Source organism: Ambystoma mexicanum, chromosome 7q (genome assembly GCF_040938575.1).
Source record: "Ambystoma mexicanum isolate Mex_15411 chromosome 7q, UKY_AmexF1_1, whole genome shotgun sequence".
In the NCBI taxonomy this organism is placed as follows: Eukaryota; Metazoa; Chordata; class Amphibia; order Caudata; family Ambystomatidae; genus Ambystoma; species Ambystoma mexicanum.
Window position 1 is genome coordinate 1,006,783,068 of NC_090941.1, and position 23,071 is coordinate 1,006,806,138.

General features: G+C 44.0%; 1 protein-coding gene and 1 long non-coding RNA gene across 2 annotated transcripts in view; one reads left to right on the forward strand and one right to left on the reverse strand.

Moving 5' to 3' along the window:
• Nucleotides 1-23,071, forward strand: part of SLCO2B1 (solute carrier organic anion transporter family member 2B1) — a 770,532-nt gene that overhangs the window by 622,338 nt on the left and 125,123 nt on the right. The window lies entirely within an intron of this gene.
• The window catches only part of LOC138528505 (uncharacterized), a 107,170-nt gene continuing 87,134 nt past the window's right edge, over nt 3,036-23,071 (reverse strand). Inside the window, exon 3 of the long non-coding RNA XR_011284160.1 lies at nt 3,036-3,124. This is a non-coding gene — a long non-coding RNA (uncharacterized lncRNA). The remainder of the gene's footprint in view (nt 3,125-23,071) is intronic.

Sequence of the window (23,071 nt, forward strand, 5' to 3'; positions counted from 1 at the left end):
ATGAAAGGCTGTAACCTAATGTTCCAGGAGATTATATGCAGTGACTGTATTTTAGTGCACAATAAAGAAACCATCATGCTGTGGCTATGGAGAAGTGGCCATTTCAAAAGCCTACTTGTCTGGAGCATGTAAAGTGCAAAGGGAAGAGGAAGGCATGCAGCTTGAAGTGTTTTGCCTAAGCCATGGTGCTTACTGCATGCATCAAGAATGCCAAAAGTGTTCAGTGGAAAGCAAAGTCATGAATTGTCCATTCAGTGGCAGCCCCTTCAGTCATGCATCACTCTGGTGAGCAAGATAAATCACTAAATGCTCAGGTATTGCAGGAAAAGGGGGATGCAGATGTGCAGTCTACTGCCTCTGGGGCAGAAGGGGGAGAGGACTTGCAGATGTGCTTACAAGTTGGAGGAAATACCACACAGTAGGGATGAGGGATATGGGATGTTCCTGGTTGCCTCTCAACCACCTACGGCCCTTAATCCACTGGTGATGAGTCTAGGAATTATGATGATGAAAAGTAAGATGAAGGTGGCCCATTTAAGTCCAGGATCTCAACATATGATTTTGTAAACCAGTGATTCAGATGCATAGAAGGAGGAAAACGTCTCTGTTACAAAGACAGGAGGGGAAGTCAAAGCTACTCTTCCTCTCTTATTCAAGAGTGTTTAAATAGAACCTTGCAGGTCTGAAAGTGGTAAATAACAGCACACACAAAACCAACTCCACCACCAGCTACTTTGCAGCCTGAGTAGCATAGAAGGACATGTTTTCCAAGTCCACCGAGCAAAGTGAAAGTGTGAATGTTCTTCATAATACAGAGCAAAGAATGAGAGTATCCTATTCATGGCCCTCTGTAAGAAAAAATGTGGACCACGAAAAGGATGGGCCCAAGTTGGCTATTACATCTTTGCAGTGCCATATGGTGCAACACCATGCACAGGACAGTAGGGGATACCATTAGCAATTGTGATACTGCTATGCTGCTCTGTCTCCTTCTCCTGCTATTTACAACCACAATAATGCATAGGGAGCCACCTTCCAACAGGAAGACTTGTTTGAGATACCTCATTCACTGCTACATGGGCAAGGAACCTAGAAACGTGCAATCTTGAGTGCCCTCTAAAGTTCACTCAGCACTGAGGCATTCATGATTTTTAGATGCAGCATTTATCAAGCTTGTTAACATAGCATGAGCCAGGCATAGTTTCTCAGGCAACATCATCTATTTTTATGTTCCAGTGAGTTGCAACTGCAATGATTTGCTGCATTGTATTACCCCATTCTATTTCCTTTGTGGGGTACATATAAGGCCCTTGCAGAAATCCCCTTCAAACAAAAACTGCATGGAAATAATGTGGAAAAACGGCAGTGCTTGTCTTTCCATGGCGCATATATGGGGCGAGCACTAAACACAAGTGTAAACAAGGACCTAGTGACCTCTGATGGGCCCATGGGATCAGAGCTTGCCCTCAAATACCTTAAGACAAAGTAGCTGCACCCCGAGGAGGTTGGGGTGCAGGATTCACATACTCCAACACAATTCAATAAGGACCACTCAAATGGATCAGCACAGAGACTGTTAAGTTCATAAAGATGTATTCCATTTCCCTGATGACATAGCGCAGCACTATCTGCTATGGACAAGTTCCCTGCCTCGAAAGAGAACACACTTCCCAGCATTACACAGACACATTTATAGCAAAATGGGAGGGAGCAAAATGCCCCCACCTCTCTCTGCACAGTGTTAAGCAACTACATCGTTACATTAGCTTATTGGGCAATAATTTTTAATTGGACTAAAACCTTCAAAAATGAAATACGCTCTAACATGCATTCCTAACTCTGCTTCGGTGCTCGGTTCAACTTATAATTGGTGCAGCTGGACTTTTCAGATAAGAGTTTCGACCAGGCCTGTCTGGTTTCTGCCCCTTAATCAAGTTTCTGAAGGCATGATGTCCCTGAACATCTCAACTTTTAAAATGATCTCATCATTACACACTTTGAGCTCCTCAGTTCTTCTTGTTCAAGCCACATTTTGGTTACATGCACTTTCATTATAGGAATTTTTAGCCTGAATGATTTTCTGCCCGTGTATAGAATATCTCATTGTCCATTCTGTGCTTTACCACTATATTATATCATGGTAGTGCCATTTTCGACATTATAAACACAATGCCTTTGAATACTAGTATATTGCAACATTATAAAAAACCCATTTTCGCATAGTTGCACGCCACATAAGTCCCTTTGAATTTCTCTGGTTGGGTTTAAGTGGGGGGGTCTCTACTTCATTCAGCTGTTGATTCAATATGTATATATATAGGGTGGGACCTCCATTACACTCCCCCGTATTTAAAGTTCAGTTGTTTGTAAACCAACATCTTTAAACCATATTCTATTTCCATTCACCTTAACATTTATCTATACATTTCTTAACACGATCTTATAATGTGGCATAAACTAACATATTGTCATACTAAAAACAAACATGTGTCTCATCTCTGTCCATGTAAGCCCTACTTCCTGTAACTGTGTGCCTTTAATCTAACTGTATGCCTTGGACTATTCACAGCCATTGTGAGACTCAAGAGGTTTGGTGAAGCTTTGAGGTAACCCATTAGCCCATTGTCTAGACGTATGTCACACCTTGTCTGCAACTCCCACCCCAACAAAGTACAATCTCTCCTTGAGCATCTTCTCCTGCCCATGAATATCACTTCACTTCGTCCTTTCCTCTTGTCCGCACTCTTTCCTTTTCTGTATCTTCCGTTGTAGTTGTCATGAGTTTGGCGTTAGTGGACCGTCTGTGTCCTGTCGCCTTTTCCTTTCCATTGTGCTGTTTTCACAGTCGGTCTCCCAGGTTCTTTTGAAGCTTAGACCAGAAGTCCATGGTTTTTCCTTTTCACATGAAGTTCACTTTTTCCCAGAGTGTTTCTCTTTCAACTGGGTTCATTGTTCGATAGGTTCACAAGAGGGGACGGTTCAGCATGGGGATGCAGGGTTGGGGGAGCCTCTTTTGCAGACATAATTCAGCGTCTGGCTTTCGCTGGGATCCTCTACGGCCTTCCTCTCTCCTTATGCGGTTCAACCTCAATTTTCCAAGGCATACAGGTCCCTCGACGTATACCTGTAATATAAAACGGAATGAGTTTCTTTTGTAAAATAACCGGGTCTCTACTTATCTAACACATTTCCTACCAACCCATTTCCTTAAAACCTCTTTTCGCATTGGCTATTATTACTTATTCCCTAAAATTGAGACATTCTTTCTTATTTGACACCCCTGCATCCTAGACAATCTACACAACAATACCTTTTAAACATTCCACTTTGTGGGTCATTTTTACACCATAACTAAAATACCCCTAGCACTGTGTCAGCTGGCCTAGACAATGATTTTTGTTTTCAATACCACTTAATACATCGTGTTCATCATGGGACGCATTTACCCTTCCGGGTGCCACATGCAACCCTAAGGAGACTAAACAATTAAAGAAAGATGTCGTCCTCTTTCCTGGTCTTCTAGGCACGTCCGTAGTAGATGACAGAAACGTCCTTGGGGATCCCCGTCGTCTGTAGAAAGTCAAAATAAAGGCGAAAGTCATTCGGGCATTTGCAAGGGGTCAGGTTTTCTTCCTGATTTTAATCCCCTCCCTCCCTTTTTGCTATCAAAAAATACTCTCTGGGTCATTCTCCCCGATTCGTTGGTGCACATAAACAACTAATTCCCAAACCACCCCGCATGGATACTTAGTTTTGGCTGAGTTCTTTGCTCAGTTTAGCTGTATTCTTCCAGGTTAGCAGTAAATTCTTCATCATCTTAGCAGCCATTCTTCCTGGTTAGCTGCACATACTTCCTCAGCTTAGCAGCCATTCTTCCTAGTCTTTTTTTCGTTAGTTGGACCATGGTCTAAGCTTGTGCTTTGTGATCATCCTAGGGAGATAAAACAACTTGATCTGGCTTACCCCTGTCTTCTAAGACTATGGCACCAATTCTAACTATGTGCCGCCACCTTTATTGTTCCCATTAATGTTTGCCTACTCTAATGCTTGCATACCTCTATCATAACACTCCTTTTGACATTACGAACGTAAAAATAATTACTCACCTTCAATTTTACTTAGGTTTTCTGTGGTTGTCCGGTATGGCCATGCTGTTTATCTATTTCTCTACTCTTTCCGCACCTAATTATACCTATCTTGGGAAAAACAGCTAGCTTGTGAAGACCTTGCGTCTCTTGCTACCTTTTCCTGTTACTCACCTGAATCCTCTTACCTTCAGTGTTGATCAATTGCTGGCTTGAACTAGTACTTAGCTTTTCCTCTTTTTTTCCTAATTTAAGGCCATGCAGACGATTTCTTGTGTTTCCACGCAAGAGATCCATAGCTTGTCTGTAAAATAAATCAACATTGTTACTGACATTCACAAGTTGTTTTGATTCCTTCACCATATTTACTTTAACATGGTTTGTGCGAGTTTCCTTTGTTTAATTCAACCATATTCTTTTTTCTGTTTGCCAGGAACCCTCATAAGTGCTGTTTGTTTTCCATTTTTTGCCTTTTTTTTCTTTCATGCTTCTGAGTGTATCCCTTATCCTTTTATACATTTATTACTCAAGATGACAGCTCATTTTCAGTGTTTCCTGATTTATTTATTTATTTGTTTATTTATTTCTGTGACCAATCCTTTTGCGCTTCCTCGCCTCTTCTCTGACTCTATCTTCTCCCTTTCTTCTTATCTCTATATTCCTTTTTCCCTTGAATTTCCTCATCCCTTCTTTCCTCTAACCTTTGCTATTTCTGTCTGTCACGTTCATAGGCTGCCCTCTGGTTTGCGATCGAGCTGCTTTCCTTGCTCTTTGCGATAAAGCTGTTCTCGCCTTAGCCTAACTTTCCTTATTATCCTTCCGTGCCTTAACTCCTTCTCTTCCGTCTTATCTGTGCCTCATCTAACTCCTCCTTAGGCCTCCAATCATCACTTCCTATCCCATCGAGTTTCAATGAGAATTGTCCTCCCATCCATTCGTCCTTTGTAAATGCTATCTCATCAGTTCTGTCTTAACTTTCTTTCCTCTTTCTTCCATCTCTCCCTTGTTGAGAGATGCCCTTGTCTGTGCTTGATCCCCCCCTTCATTAACGCATCATCGTGTCTCCCCTTGTCCCTTGGCTAGGGATGTGAGATTCTTGTTCTTAACCTTCTCTTGCTTTTTGCTACTACTGAATGAAGGTGGTTCATAAGCGGGGTTACTATAAGCTATGGTTGCTTTTAGCTCTCTATAATGGGCAAAGTCCCCTAGGCTTACTTCCCTCGGCTCCTGTTTCAGGCGGGGCAGGCGTTGTTGCCGGTGTCTCACCCCCCTCAGTGCATATTTCAAGCAAGCTGCTGGAGGCTCTTCCTCCTTTCCTTGCTCTTATATTTTTTCAATTCGAGAACAGCATAGCGTTTTTCTAACTTTTTGTTTGTATATGCGGCATGCAAGTAAGTTGCCATGCATGGTAAAATGGCTTTAGATTACGGCTTAATTAGAGGCCGCGGCATAACATCTTGTGGGCGGTACCTTTAACCCACTTCTCCAATTGGAGCAATGTTTTCCGGGCTTAACTCTGTTTCTATTGATATCCTTATGTGAGTCCAAAAATTCCCATTACTATGAGCGTGCATCAGATGCAGCAAGCTCCAATCCAGTCCAATCCCGCACATTATTTTACCACCAATTTACTCAAGATCATCAATCTATGTGCAATTACTTCTCAACTGTAGAACCGCATTCAACTTTTTACTAGATTTCGACCAACAAGAAGACAAAATTCCTTACATTTGACATACAACAGGACATTTATAACAGACACTTGACAGACTAGACAAATACCAGCTGGACACACATATACCTGCCTTCAAATGAATACCCCGACATGGGGTTTAAACAAACCCATTTGTTTCGTCTTTAATCGTCACCGTAGTCTATCGTCCTCTATTATGTGGGCTCTGGGTTCACGTTTCTTCTGACCACTCTTTAAAGTGCAGGAACAAGGCAAATCCTTACGTTTTTGTCTCAGGTGCCCCCCCTGGTAATCCTTACTTTTTCTCTCGGGTGGCCCCCCGGTATCCTTACTTTTTCTCTCGGGTGTCCTCCCGGTATTCTTACGTTTTTACTTCAGGTGCCCCCCTGATTTACGTTTTACCTCAGGTGCCCCCCTGATTTACGTTTTTACTTCAGGTGCCCCCCTGATATTCTACTTGTAGACTACTGTCCTTCATGTTTCTTATTTCATTCTGCTTACTCTTTTATTTATTTGCCATAATCCCCTATTTTATGGCTGCCTTCATTTTCCTGGAGGCCAACTGTTTCTACCTCATGTCTGTGAATTTTCATAACTCGCAACCTGCGCCTGAATTTCTAAAATATGTCATTATTTCTTTGCCAGGTCATACCGCTGGCTATGTTCAATATGTTGCAAAAATACTATAAATCTTTTACTTCTCACTCACCCAATCTCATTGGCCTACTGCCGCGTTCATGCCTTCACAATTGCTTGTGTTTAACTAAGGCATGCCCTAAATAATCATGCTTTCCTTGGTAACCTCAACACTGTCATCATGCTTTCAAGCTTTGTCATTCAAGTCTTTCTTCATTCATCTAATTTCTATGGTTCCAGAATCTCAACCGCCCGTCTCAAACCGAACGTTTTTTTTTTTCAATTTAATAAAGAATGTTCTCCGCTCTGGCTGACAAGGCCTCAAAATTGTAACCTACCCCTCCTGGTATGACTCCATGCAGACTGTCCTACCAGTCACGGTGGAGCTCCTAGAAAAGCCTTTAGGAGCACCCAAAAATCCCCTGTACTACATGTGTGCTATCCCCAAGATTCCCCAAAAGCAGGTCACAGACGATCCAGTAAACTCCTTTAATTTCAGGGGGCATTCTTAGTCAGAAATGATACAATGCACGAATGGCAATGGACCATTCAGCCACAGGGCAGGGCCTGCTCCTGTCTGCACGTTGATTTAAACCCAATGTAAAATCACTCGCTCCTCTTCTCGTGAAGTTTATCACTACCTCTTTTCATTCTGACACAGTTTTTGTAGCTGTAAAATAACCCTTACTCATGCCGTGCCAGGTTGCATGCTACACTCTTTTTGTTGCACTTTATTGTTAGAATGCCAATGTAGGGACATCATTTGGGGGTCGCCAGGGGTCGTGGCTGCACCCCCTGAGGTAACCCTTGTTGCCCCGTGGTCCCCTTTGCTACCCTAAGAGTTAAAAAATGTTTAAAACTTTTCCTATAGTGAAATCATCAGAGGTCAAGGGTCATTGAGATGTTGCTTCCGCTACCTCTATCATTGTGTTGGAGTGACGTCCTTGTGTCATTACTTCCCTTTCACTATCCCATTTGCTAATACCTCCGGCCCTTTCCGTCCTTGCCATACTTACCCCACCTGCTCATGCAATTCTCATCATTATCAGTGTTAAATTGTATTACTCCACCGCCATCCTTGCGGGTATCTCACAAAATCCTCACAGGCTTTAAAAGTGCAGAGTGCCGCAGTATGCAACTCTCAGCGTTCTTTGAAAGAATACACATGACTTTGTGCCAGATGAGCTGCTCACTGGCCAGCCATGGAGGAAAGGCTACTCTTTTAAAGTCACCAATGTAAGTCTTACACAGCGTTGGTTCATTTAATTGATGCTGTGGCTAGGGTCAGTTCAGCCCAGTGGCGGCTGGTGACTTGGAAGTTGGTGGGGTGTACATATCTTGGCGGGAATTTGGGAGTGAGCTAGGCTACCTCATACCACTCAGTGTGCCAGTGGCTTCTCCCTCTGCAAGGCATTTTGGAAAAAATGGCTTCCAAGATATGCCATTTACAGTCCAAGCCCACAGACATATGACATCACAAATCCTGGTCTAATTATGAGTCTAAACAGCCTGGAATCCACTGAAATGTCTGCAATGGTTTTTCCCAGCTCACGGACACCTGGTCTGGACTAATGTGAGAGCATTAACAAATAATCATACGAATATAATTTTCTAAAATAAAGCACCTATCAACAACCCCAAAGGCAGTTCACAAAAACTCTGCCACATAACACACACACACAATAAACTTAACTTAAAGTCCACATATCAGAAATACAGCAATATCTGAGCCAAGGTGTCTGCAGCCAAAGGGTATGAAAGCCACGTGTTCAAACAGTGTCGAACGGGAAATTATATCGTGCCTCCTATTTGATGAATATACGTGTATTGGCCTACGCCAAGCTGCTTATAAGCCACTTGCAAGGAAATCCGCGTCGCAAGTTCTTGACCTCAGAGTTAATGTAAACCGCCATTTTAGGTCTATCCGCCATTTTAGGTTCTCTCTGTAAAGTTACCCTGTGTCTAAAATGGTGGACAGTGTCATTCCGAATGTAACATGGCCATCTTGACCTCTGTGTACACACTAATGTGTGATTTACCCGCAGGCCACATGTTAGGGTCCTAAACTGAGACCTTGTCCTTCGCTGACCTGTGTGTAGAGGATTACCTGTGCCAATGAAGCTAATCCGCGAGCATATGTCAAACACAATGTATCCAAATGCTGAACTGTGGACACTTGTTTGACTACATTGTATAAACCTGTTTGAGAAGACTCTGCTAAAAAATACACTGTCGCCATTGAGGCTTGTTGGCGAATGTATTAAAGGCAAACCCTAAATGTACAGATGCGTGAACTCGGCGCGAACCCTAGATCTGTAATGCATTAACCAATATTAACTTGGAGGAGGGTTGAACATCCTGTTTTCAAAGGTATATAAAGCGAGACTATTCTAATGTACAGTCCCACTCACTGAACACACCGAACCATGCTGGAGTTCGCTGTGTTGTACTGAGGGCCTGATAGCTTATCGGTTACATTGTCCTTTGAAACTGTTCAGTATAAAATAAAGATCTGTGTATATTTCTTTGTAACCTGCGTTCGGTGTATTTCCTTTTGGGGTATTCAGCCTCGATATCTTTTCCTTGTTTTTACAACAGCACCTCATTGAGAGACATGCATGAGGCTGGTGGCATTCACAGATATACACACAGACTCTGCCCTTTACAGGATATCTGCTAGCCCAGAAGGGGGTTGAGAGCGAGGAGACAGCTGAATTAGGCTATGACCTCCATTCTCTGGCTCCTTCAGAGCCACGCATGCTATAGAAAGCGACATTCATACACTGACTGCCATATTCCATTTGCCTAAGTTGCTGGCAGTCCTGCATGCATGTGCCACTGTGACCGTTGGCGCAATGACCCAGCCAATATTTTCTGCGATGATCGGCCAGGGCCAGATTGGATACCTGCACTAGGCTGCTTGCCACCCCACAATATAAAGGAGTAGAAATGGAGCTAAGACCCATTTCCTTGTCATCGCTGGTTCCCCCGTTGGGTGCGCAGGATGGTCATACACAGCTTTTAATCTCCCCTTCTCATGCGAGGATAAAAATCCTCATTTAACAATTCAGTTATGCGTGCTCACCCTGCAACATTAGTGTTAAAAATCACCACTACTGCTAGCATTCTGTTTCCATACAGCACTTAGCAATACGTAAAAACACATACACATGCGTCACTGCAGGGCCTACCTAGGTGAGAAGCTTTTCCGACATGCAATGCAAGAAGCAAGCATTTCTTAAATCCTGTGCTACTCCCGAATGCTCTTGCTTATGGACTCCTGTTACCCACTGATGTCCCCATTCACCAGAAGGGGCTGATGCCACAGGGCTAAACTCCCCCGTCTTGTCACCAAATCATGGAATGCTTTTCTAGTGGATTTGGTGTGGAACCATCCCTTCTTATTTCTCACAAAATTGTCAACCCTGCTTTGGTTACCTACCTCTACCAGTTCTCCCAGCAGTGTCTGTAATTATTCTCCTTTTGCTAAATTACCCCCTATGCTGTGTTATTACTTAATATACTCTATCTAGTGTGAGATTAACATGCAGCTCATTCATAGTAACTACAATATCTCTATTTGTCCTATAACCACAGACGATGCTTCATCACGCAGCCCCTAGTTTATGCCCTTTTCTGTAATCTGCAAGCTCCTTCATTTAGATAGCACCACAATGCCTTCGGGCTTCTGCATGCTCATTGCTACTAGGAATCGCTCATACCTTGCCACACGACAGTAGCCCCCAGAGACGTCTTTATTTGAGGGCTCGTGGGGTGGCTGCCCAGGGCCCCCATGATGCTGCCTGGTCTTAAAATAAGATTCCAGTTTACATTAGGCTAAAATAGCACATGCCAGGAAAATTTGATTGCATACTGCTGAGGTTTCAAAACCCATTTCCTGTTGGTTTTGGCAAGTACATTCCACCTTGATCAATTAAAACGTGCACTGCCTTTCGTTTTCATTGTGGAACACATAGTTTGGGTCAAGCAATCTTTGTAGCGATACTTTCCCCCTGTGGGAATGTTGCTGATCGCGTGTAATAGCCAAAGTTGAAATCCATATTGATTCACGGGGGCTTAGAAGTTGTTTCTGTGTGTTAAGCACTTATTGTAGGGATATGTGTTCATGTGAAAGATCAGAAGGGCACATCCCAGTGAGACTGGCTGTACCGGTTTTAAATCTGAAGTTCAGAAATATACCTGCACAGTTACTGGGGTTTGCAGCACAAGCAGCGCAATTGGCAGCACTGTACCTGCACCAGATAGGGGTTAAAATTAGCTTGCTCAGCTGGGCGTTTCTTAAAACCTAAGCAATCCCTTGGAAGATGTGCATAGAATATCTGTCCAAGCAGCAAACAAGTATGCAAATTCGAAACTGTGCAGCAAATGTGTTCATGCTTGTATCTTGGTTATGCCAGCAGACGGTACTGTGATCCTGGTCAACACATATAGGATCTCTTGCATTACTCTGCTGTTTTCTGCGAGGTTTTACCTACTTGTATGCGGGAAATCCCTTGATAATGGAGAACTGATGCTAACATCATTTCGACGTTGTGTAACCCCCATCTGTAATATTTTGGTTTTAAAAATTGTCAGGTTTGGAAATGCGGGTTACGTACATTGCAAGTCATTTTCTAATATTAGGTTGTTTTAGTTTGTGTTAAGATCTGGTAGAGAAAGTGCTCAGCTGCTTGGAATTGCACTATTGGTACAAATCCCAGCTTCACCCCTTAAACGCTGTGTGATCCTGTGCATCTCATTTAATCCTTTATACATTTTAAATGCTTGCCTTAAGTGCTGAACAGCCGCATAGTGTGTCTCACTGAGAGTACGACCTCTAGGCAATAATGAATGTTCCCACACAGATGCCTCTCATAAACCGAATGAGGCGTGCACAGGCTATCTGTATTAATGCATTTCTTGTTAACCTTATTGGCAGCACGCAAAAGATGTCTTTTTGTCCGTACTCATTCATCCTTATCGGAATGAATCATTCTTGTTAATTCCTCAGACGCTCCAGGTCACCCCAATAATGTATGCCTTTCCGTGAAACTCCACAATGGGGCCTAGCTTTTAGCCATCCGCTCCTAAGAACTGGGATCTCCGCTTACCAGTACTAAAATGAAAGAATCTTGCAGTGCTTTCCCCAACAGGCCGGATGCATTAACATGCAATCAGGCCCTTTCCCTACAATTGCTGGGCTGCTCTGTTGTGAGACACATTCATTCTGCATGCAATGCACTCTGTCTTTGAAATTAAAAGCAATATCCAACACACATGCATTCAAACATTCTATAGATCACTAAATAACGTTTTATAGTCAAAAAGTCGAAATACAAAAAGTCAAAAGTCATAATGTCGAAAACAAAAAGTAAAAAAAAAATGTGAATGTCTATTTTTGTATGTTTTTTGTTTGAAATGGGGGGGTTCCCGCCACCCCCCTCTTTTGTATTTTTTTTTGTTTTACCCCTTTTTTTTTATTAACGAAACCCAAAAAAACATAGAAATAAAAAATAAAACATTCAACTTTTTTTTTCGACATTTTGTTTTCTACATTTTTGTTATTCGACTTTATTTTATCTACTTTTTGACTGCCCACCCTAAATAACCTCACAATTACATCGGCTGTTAGCACGCCCACCACAAATCAAGAATAACAAAAATGTGATGACCCAGCCAGATCTGAGCCCTGCATTTCCCAGCCATCCCACGGAAATATTTAGCTGTTGTTTTCATTAATAAATATCCCCTTAGCGTGTGGTTAACACATGTAACTGCACTAGTGTATTTCCCCTATCTTTAAATGTGGGCCTTTTTATTCCATAATTCACAGCAATGCTCAGAATGATTCTTTGCATTTTGCGATCTACTTTTCATGCCTTGTTTCCACGAGACCTACAGCCTGTCTTTTTATAATATTCTGTGTGATTAAGGCAATCTTACAAGGCGCGCCTGGAGAGCATCCTCCGTGCTTATCTCAAGGGCTCCTTGATTTGCACATTCCTTTCTTTGTTTGATCACTGCGCTCTCGTGGACTCTTAGTGAGGGGCCTGATTTATTTCTCTTGTTAACCCCCCTTTACATATTCGTTCTCAACTGTGTTTTTCCAAATTGCTGCTCTGCTATTAAAACAGCAAAAAGAACACTATGTTTAATCCCCACTTGTAACTTCATGCAGACATTTTAACAAAACCAGAGCTCTCTTTTTGCTTTAAGAATTTTTCAATCATTTCTTATATGTGTACACATTCCAGGCTCGCAGTTCCTGCTTCTTAGCCGGACCTCCCCTACACCTCACAGTTAAAACATTGCCACATGTTGCATTCCTTTTTCCGCGCAGTGCGCTTAATGCACGAGAACATAAATCAAATATAACTCAGCCATTTCAATGCGAAAATATATCGTTCTCAGCATGATCTATCAGTTATCTTGTCTGCTACAAGGAAATACAACTTTAACTCCATAGCTGCTGCTTTGAAACACAATTTTTTAGCTTAAAGTGTACCAGCATTTTTCACTTTTGACAGGTTGTCTAACTCTTTTTGGGCTGCAATCACCACGAATTTGTGTGCTTTAAACTAAAACATCTGTCCACTTCTTTTGATGCAATTATTTGCAATTTCAAAACCTTGGCTTGACGCCAACTTTTTATTCAGCTTAAAATATTTTTATACTAGTTCCACTGTTTTAACTGCACATGCAAATAGTTATGCCACGAAGCGAGCCACATGCCGCAACATACAAATTTAGACACATATGTCGGGGGGAAATTCTGCCGGGGTCGGCCGGGCCGTCCGCGGACCTCCAGGCAGGGAGGCCCCAACTCCTCCCGTGTATATCCCAGATGAGATGAGATAGAGTATGAGACGCACACAAGGAGCAAGGTGACTCTGCTGTTTATTAGACAAAACGGCAGGGATGGGTCAAGGAGCGTACGCGTTCGTCCTGACACACACACAATCGTGGGGCTCGCAGGCCCTTTTTACGGTATTATGACGCGCTACTTGCGTCACTTCAGAAAGTTAACAAAAAACCTATCGCCACTCTTAATTGGGTGTTCGAGTGGTAGGGTTAGTATAGCACACATATAGAAAATGATATTAGTGGACAAGGTGTAGTCAGGTGGTATATCTGGGTTGTCCCTACAATTAGATACATGAGAATTGTTACATGAAGACTCCTGAGGATTGGCTAAATTTGCTGGCGTCAGTGATAAGAGCCCCATGTTCTGATTGGTGCGCCCGTGAGCTTCCCAGCCTGGGACCACCGTCGTTCCCAGCTCTCGGTGTACCTGTAAGTTGTAACAATGTTTCACTATGGGTACATGCAGACAATGTGAGGACTTATTCATAGCTGGACGGGGGACCGCTCCCACTGTTGCAGATGTCCATTGAGCCTTTCAAGTGTATCTGCCAGTGTCTCGTAGCGAGGGATCCAGACGCCTCTGTTCTCCTGGGTTTGGCATCTCGTCAAGTTCGGCTTGGTCACGTGGGGAGGGACCGTGAAAGAGGCAGAATTCTGCACAATTAATATTGTTTTTCTACTGCGCGTCTGGTTTAATTTGTCGGGGTGACTTTAACGTTGGTGCGCGGAGTACGAGGTTGCAACATCGTGCCTTTGATGATTTGCTCTTGGAACGTAGGTTTGTAACATTGCGACCTTGGCTGGTTGCTTCGCCAAGCTCATTCTGCAGGATCAGCAACTGACTCTTGCCTTGTTAATGTCCACGGGAGCTCTTGTTTGAGGCCTCCTTGGGCCTGGTGCATAAGTTGTCCGTTTGGTGTACAGGTGCTTTAGGTTATAGGAGCATATAATTTCATGACCAGTATTGTCTTCATTATACTTCTTATGGCGATAACTGGTTTCAAGAGAAGCGTGAGCAAGCTAGTAGAAGAGTTCATGACGCGTCTTGCGTTTCTGCATTCTGAAAGCCTATGTAAAAATAATAAAGATGCACGTCCGTGAATATGCCTGTCGCCTACGTCATAGCACTGAGTATATTCTTCGTGTAGGTTGGTGTGGGAATGTCCAGTGTGTACATTTGTACAGATGTGCTTCCCGTTGTCTAGGTCGTCATGGCATCTCTAACGACGTGTAGATTTTAGTCTAGTTGATCCGTGCCGCAGGTGTCGGCATGGCCAGTGCGGGCTGCTGGGCAGGCAGATGGACACATCCGTATGTTCCTGTACCAGGGTATCTGGTCGTCTGGCAAATGGACAAACTCTTCTCGTGGCGGGTGTTTGGGTCGTGACCCTCTAGGCCAAGCGCGAGAGGCGAAGGACGGGAGCCTGGTCTTCCATTCTCCCACTTCAGTCCCCCCTCTGGTCGACTTGTCGACCACAAACATATCCTTCTCGTTATCTCCTCTTACTCGCCATATCTTAGTTATTCCTCCGAGATGTCCATAGTGGTTTACATGATCTTCAAAGGACCAATACATATATTCACAGGTACCTCCAGGAGTACAGTATACCCATCTTCCTATGTAGCTCCTGGGGTTTCTTGGGTTCTCGATCTTCACGGATGGTGGGTCTAGATGGTTGGTGATTATTTGGGTGCGCAGCTTCTCCCTCTCCTGTATTATTACACCTGTATGCTGGCCGTCATCTGTTGGCATCAAGGGGTGCATTCCCACCATTTCCAGCAACTCGTCAGTAGTGCGTGCCTTCCGTGCCTTCCAAAATCTAATTATGATCAGGGTAGCTCCAGCCAATATAGTACAGCCCACTATTATTTTCAGTCCATCTGACAGCCAAGATGGCATCCATGACCATAACAGTGAAAACCAGCTCTTATCCTTGTTCACACCGTTGCTTTCATCCATCATTTTGGAGTGCATCTGGGCCAATTGCGAAACTGCTTCTGTCAGTGTACCATTGTCAGCATCATTGGCAGGTATGAACGTGCAGCATGATTGTCCTATCTTTGCACAAACTCCTCCTTCCATTGCTGTGAGAAGGTCCAATACATATCTGTTCTGGAGTGCTACCATCCTTACAGCTCGCAGCTCCTCTTTTATTGCGTTGAACCCATTTACTGTAGAATTGATGGTCATCATTAGTTCCCATCTAGTTATTTGGAGCCATTTTGCGTTTGCGTAAGCCTGTAGTCCCGGGTGTATTATTGAGGAGAAGAACATTGCTGCTCTGCTAAATAGTCTGTGTTCTGGCGGTATTGATGTTAGTGCCGTTTCCGACCTTCCCCACAGGTAATTTCCTGTCAGCGGCTCTCCTTGTCTTTTTCTTCTATTTAGGACAGTGTCATTGCTGTTGGTCCTGTTCCCTTGCTCCTCCCGAAGTGGTGCAGATCTCTTTCTTCTCTTATCCCCTTCATTCATTCTAGGAAATTTCGCCACATTGACATGCTTCTTAGGTACCACTAGTGATGGCACATTGACGTGTACCATTGTGCACACACCATTCCACAGGGGAGGCAGCGTATGGTATGCCTTTTCTCCACAGGCCCAATAATGGTCCATTATTACTGCTGTTCCCGCTCCCCCCTCAGGTAACTCCGTCACACTTGCACAATTGGTGTTATATCCTACGTCCACCTCTCCTTTATGCTGGTAGCATACCTTGGGCGCAGTCAACGGTAGTATCGTTATTGGGTCTTCATCTTCTTCTACCCACGTGAGCATTGGTACATACTTGATCCACGTCGTCCAACATCGGTGATTGTGTGCCTCGATGGTTGAGATAGTTTCTTTTGTTACCATGTTGCTGCCAATCACTCCTATCTCCCAGCTGTTGTCCAGATACACCTTTCCTGTTATCGTCAGTAGCGGCCTCTCCCAGCATCCTTGTTTACCCGGAACTTCAGTGGCGTACCAATCACATGGTAAATACTGCAGTGTTACTTTCTGTGTTTCTCCTTTTGCAGGGCCACTTGTTATATATTTGAATGCTTCAGCATGTAAACTGGTCTTGTGATAACTCAAGTAGGTCTTGAGGAAGTTGTTTTCATATGGGTATGAGTCTCGTGTTTTCCATGTCATGTGCACTACAGTTCCTTGGAATCTTCCTTTCGTCTGGAACAGTGCCAAGTATATTATGCACTGCGCTATCTTCTCATTTATTTCTGTGGCAACAAATGTTCGTGAAGCACTCATGGCGTATGGTATTAATGAGCAGACGTAGCAGCTATCCTCAGTTGTCTGCTTACCAATGCGGGTCATGTGTTGGTACAATATGTTGTTTGTGACGTGTGCTGAATCTTGTACATAATTATCAATACCTTTATTGTCTGAGTATGTGCTGCGTTTAACTCTATTTTGCTTGGGTGCAATGTTACTACTACCACCTGACGTAACACCTGTTGCAGCAAGGAACGGGGGTATATTAGGTTTGGGTGCAGCAATAAAATTGATAGCACAGCTGTACTGCCAGACAGAGGCAGCCAAAAATCCGGTGATCATCAAAATCCCTATTATTTTTATTACAACTGCTAATTTCACCGGCATTTTGCTCTTACCTTGCTGCAGTCCTGGCAGCGTATTCTTGCGACGTTAAAGTTGCCCGCCTAAAAATCTCAGAAATGCTCGTTTTTAGATGTTAGTTTTGTTTTATTTAAGCTCTCCCTATCAAATAGTCATTCAGTGCCCAGGCGAAGAGCTGCTCCCACGCTACTCTAAGTGATCGGTCTCTTAGGACCGGCAAGTATGGGCGGAGGTGGGGCATGTAATATTCTATGGCCAGGAGAAAGGCTGTGTAGTAGACACGTACCCTTCTTCTTTTTAGGTATGTAAACATATTTTATTTCGTATACAAATTGGTGTGACAATTCTTCTGGGTAATTATCGTCTGGGAGTACCATCTACGCCTGGACAGTGGACTTGTTAATTAGCTCTCTACTTAACAATACAATAATACGCAGTTCCTGTATGTGCGAGAGAAAAAAGAGAACATTCACGTGTTTACATGTGTATTTGTGCGGTCAGTGGCTTTCAGTTTAAGTTACAACTGTCCTTGGGAGTCAATGGGCGGGGGGGGGTTTTTTGCGCTCAGATGGCGGAAGTATTTTTACTCTTTGAACGTGTGACCATGGGGTGGGCAGTGTAGGGATCACCCCTTTCTTCGTCAGTTGTTGTCTCTGGGGTGGCTGGGTAGTGAATTGGGTCGTTGTCTGTGGTAGAACTTCCTTCCGCCGTCGGGGATGTTGTTGCTGTTCTTCCAATGGACCTGTCGTTGGCGCTGGGGCGGGTCTGCAGTTTATATATCTTTACATCATGTAGGTGGTTCCAGGCACGCTTGTCCTTTAGTTTTACTGCTCTTGGTGATACGTCTTCTACCAGATGTGGGCCGGTGAACCTTTTGTCGTTCCACTTCCTATTGAAATTGCGAAGTAGCACGTGGTCACCTTTGGCAAGTTTGCACAAGTTCTCTTTTTCTAATTCTGTACTGGCGCCTTCTTCTTGATTTCTGGTGGACCCGCCCCGCGTGCGCTCGAGCTGTTGAGACACAAACACAACACTAGTAATCAAAGACGACACATATTGATACATTTCATCACCTAGTACACTCGCTGAACTTTCGTGGTCAGTGAATGCCCTTGACGTTGGCGTTAGGGGAAGGCGCATTTGACGTCCAGTAACCACCTCGTGTGGGGTGAGGTGGTGGTCGGACCCTGGCCTGTTCCTTAATTCGAATAAGGCTAACGGAAGGCAATACAACCAACTTTTCTTTGTTGTTTGTTGTATCTTTGCAACTGCCTCCTTCAATAAGCCATTCAGGCGTTCACATACACCGTTAGCCTGTGGGTGATATGCACATGCAAATTTGTGCTTTATGCTCAGCAGGGCTGTGATATGTTGGAACATTTCGTTTGCGAAATGCGGGCCGTTGTCTGATCTTAACACCTCGCACACTCCCCACCTGGGGAAGACCTCCCTTACTAGGAATTTGGCTGCTCTAAATGCATCTGGGTGTGAACAGGGCCCTGCTTCAATCCACCTAGAAAATGGGCATACTACTACAATCATATACCTATTACCTTGACATATGTTGATCATATCAATATAGTCAATGTGAAGGTGCCGAAAAGGTCCTTCTGGCCGGGGTATGGTACCTCTTATCACTTTTAGGGTATGACCGGCCGTAAACTGTTGACATGTGAGACAATTGCTGATAAAATTTGACACATGAGAATTCAACTCGGGACAGAACCAATCTTCTCTAATTCGTGCTGCAATTATTTCCTTGCCTGTATGGGCTGGGTGATGTAATTGGCTCAGGGCGGTATTTAAAAGTGCCAATGGTATTACAACTTTCCCAGTACCACCCTGGCGCCATAGTGCGTCGGTTGGTGACATTGTACATCCTCTTTTTACCCATATTTCCTTTTCGGTCATTGGTGCAGCCGCTTGTAATTCCATAATCTGTGTGGCTGGGAGATGGGTGTACCCTTCTCTTATTAACATCTCCCTAGCCATTCCCCTCCCTCTCCCTCTCTGTGAGTCTGTGGGGTTCCATAGCTCACCAAAGTATGCAGCATATTTCGCATGTGCGTCTGCTGCTGCATTCCCTTTTGAGACGTGGTCTTCACCATTTGTGTGTGCGGTGCATTTTACTAGGGCTAGCTCTTGGGGGTCGTTTATTACTTCAATTAATTCAGCCAACAAGAGGGCATGTTGCACTGGAGTGCCATCAGCTCTCCTAAACCCTCTTCTTCTCCATTTTGATAGCCCTGAGTGGACAGTTGATGTAACATATGCACTGTCGGAATATATGGTTACACGTTTGTTAAAACTTTCCTTTAATGCTAATATTAGTGCAACTAGTTCTGCGGCTTGAGCAGAGTAATGCTGTGGTAACTGTACACACTTCATAGCCACACACACCGGCGCCTCCATCATTTTTTACCACTGCTGCCCCAGTCCTCCGTATCCCATCTCCTTGATCAATAGTTGATGACCCATCAATAAACAAAAGCTCACCTCCCTCTAGTGCATTTTCTTCAACTTTTCTAGTACATGAATATATTTCATTTAGTTCGGTGCAGTCGTGGGCGTAATCTCCCTCCTCAATTATTTCTGCTAGGAACCTTGCAGGGTTAACAGTGCTACATCTAACAATCGCTAGTTCAGCCCTAGACAAAATGATCTCATAACCTGATGCCCTTTGTGTAGTTAGTGTGGACTTGGGTTTATTCAATATTGCAAATAGTGCATGTTCCACAAACAGTGTAGTTGGACACCCCATGGTTATCGCTGATGCTTTTTCTACTGCAAAAGCAGCTGCAGCGAGACCTTGTTCGCAAGGGAAGTGGCCTAACATCACGGGGTCTAAGTGACCGCTGTAAAAGGCTACTGGTTTATAGCCCATGCTTGTTTTTTGGGCCAATACTGCTTTCATTACTGCTGAGTCGCAATGTGAAAATATAAAAAAGCGTCGCTCATAGTCTGGGGATGCCAGTACTGGAGCTGTTGATATCGCGTCCTTCAATTCGTCAAATGCCTCCCTCATTTCCATAGTCCACCCCAACTTTTTCTCCCCTTTATTTGCTTCCTTCAAACCCTCAAGCAGGGGTCCTATGTATGAACTGTAATCAAATACCCATGCTCTACAGTAGTTGCACAGCCCCTGAAATTGCTGCAGTTCTCTCACAGTCTGTGGCATGGGAGTGCTTGAGATGGCCTGTGCTCTTTGTGGTGCAATCTTTCTTCCATGTTGGGATATCAGTTGGCCAATGTAAAGTACCTGTTCCTGACAGTATTGTATTTTTTCCATGTCTACCTTGTACCCCTTTTCAGCCAATATAGTCAACATTTTTAAGGAGTCCTCTCTACATTTACTTTCATTTATACTGCACATTATTATGTCATCCACATACTGTAACACTGTGCTTTCCACCTCAACGTTACCTAAATCCATCTGTATTACTCTATTGAAAATTGAGGGTGATTCACAATACCCCTGTGGTAACCTGGTATGTTTCCATTTTGTATTTCGGTAAGTGAAACTTGTCAAATCTTGTGAGTCGGGGTGTAATGGTATTGAGAAAAATGCATTTTAAGGTCTATTACTGTAAATCGTGATGCTTCTGCTGGGATGCCACACAATATTGTGGCCGGGTTTGCTGTTACTGGATATTCTGCTTCTACTATGTTGTTCAAGGGCCTGAGGTCCTGTATGAAGCGCCAAGACCCTCCTTTAGCCTTGCGCACTGGGTACACAGCCGTGTTACATGGTGATTCTGAGGGGACCAATATGCCATTGTTTATAAGGGCCGTTATAGTTTCATATATGCCCTCATCTGCCTCTTTTGACAGTGGGTACTGCTTTACTCTTGATAGTATGGCACCTTTTTTCAATTTTATCCGTACACCCCCTATGCTTTTTATGCATCCTACGTCATAAGGGCTAATGGTCCATAATGATTTGGGCACCTTTGACATATCCTCCTTAAAGAAAGGGACTGGGGTGCATGCAGGTGCCTCAAGTGCCATCGCAATTTTCTGTGCTATTTGTTTGTGAGCCACTCTTAGCCATATTTCTACATTCATCATGAACACCATTTCCCCCTCCTCCTTTTCTTCTGAGAACAGCTCCTCATCTGACACCTGGGTCAACCTACATCCTTCTGCTAGTGCTATCACTGCCCTCCATGCTCTTCCTTCTTTGTCTTGGGCGTGCACAGCAATATACTCAGCTGTTGCAATAATGCTCTCAATGTCCATTACAAACACCTTTCCTTCTTGTTCATTAACAGGTGTTTCTGGTCGGAACAGATAAGCTGCTGGCCTCCTCCATATTTTCCCTTCTATCCCTGGCATCCATGCAAATGCCATGTCTGTTCCATACTGGAATAGCTCGCCATCTACTGGTTCCGCCCTAATCGCTGTCTGTCCGCAGTATGCTTGCATAATCTGTCGTGCTGCTAGCATGTTAATCCCTGGAGTAGAGCAAATTATACCATCCTCTGTAAAGGAGATTGTCATATTTAACCTATTCATTATGTCCCTCCCCAGTATATTTACTGGTGAGGCACTATAATACAAAAGTGGAACTGACAGATCATAATCTCCGATAGATAAAGGAACGTTATCAGTAAAAGGAACCAACCCTTTAGCCCCAGAAAATCCTTGGGTGTTCATGGCTTCGCCTGACATCTTAAATTTACCTTCCCTTATGCAAGACCGGGTTGCCCCGGTGTCAACAAGAAATGATAACTTTTTGTCACCTATCGTTACCTCTATGCGTGGCTCCTCCGCACTATTAGGTGTTACTGACAGGATGGGACACACCAAGGCCGTCTGTGGGCTGTCCTATTGGGGGTACAATGATTGGCCATTCCCTGTGTAAGGGTTGTGTCCCAAGACCGTCACCCTACCCAATTGCGTTTGTTCAGTTTGGGGTTGCTGTGTTAGCGCTACTTGTTGTTGTGGCAGTGAAGAAGGATATGTTTGTGGCTGTTGTTGCGTTATTTGTTGTTGTTGTATGCCCTGCTGTTCTTGTGATGGCCTAGGTTGTGCCTGTTCATTCCATGCTGGTGTTCCTGGCCTGACCCTACACGTACGTGACATGTGTCCTAATAATCCACAACTCCAACACACGGGTGGTTCCCTACTCTGCCATGGGAAGCTCCCTGTGTTGTCCTGGTATACCGGTTGCCCTGTGGGGTAGGGATTTAGTCCCCCCACCTGCTGTTGGGTATTATATCCGTATCCTCTCCCTCTCATAAATCCTCCTCTCCCTCTGTTATAACTATAATACCCAGCTCCTTGCATTGGGTACCCTCCTCCCACGTTTGGTGCGTGTAATTGCAGTGGCGGCACTTGCTGTGTTATACTTTGTGGGGGTGCTATTTGAGCTGGATCTTGTGCAGCCACTACTTGTGTGGGGCTTTGGGCCATTGGTGTGGGCGTAGTTATTAGTGCCCCTTCCATAGTGTATTTAGTAAGTTTTTTCTGTACTAGTTTGGCCTCTTCTGTTTTCCTGTCCTCTTCCTTTTGTTTCATTTTTCCTTGCCATATCCTGCAGTGATGTACTATAGTCAGCTGTATTTCTGGCCACGGTTTTGCTTCCATTCCCACTACTTTCTTTAGTTGCTTCTGAACTCCTTCTGGGAGCCCTTGTACTAGTATATGATAAAATATGGCTGGTGTTTTATCCCATTGTTCTCTAGTTTCCATGCGCCACTTCTCTTGAATATCCTGGATATAATCAACAGGATCCTCATTCTCACGCATCTTACGGGAAGTAATTGCTCCTATGTCTGATGTGTCTGGGTACTGTACTCTCAGTGCCTGCCATAGCGCATGCCTGCAGTTTGCAAATGGCGCCCCATCATGCGATGTGTTCGTTATTGTTACCCCATGGAATCCTGCTCTTTTCCAGATGTCGTCCGCTCTATCCCCTAATATTGATATTAACAGGCCCTTCACATCTCCTACTGCTAGTTTCTGTCCTGCGGTGTGTTTTTCCATTTCATATATCCACTTACCCGCACCTCCACTTAGTGATGGGAGCCTACATTTTATATTTTCTTTATCCGTATGCTTCCAAGGTACATACTGCGGTCTAACCCCTCCTCTCTCCAACAGTGGCATTAAGTTGTGTCTTGTGTCACCCTTTACGCTCCATAATATTGAGTCCTCACACCCCTCCTCTTCCCCCGTTTCCTTTACCACTTCAAATTCTTCCTTACTACCCCTGCT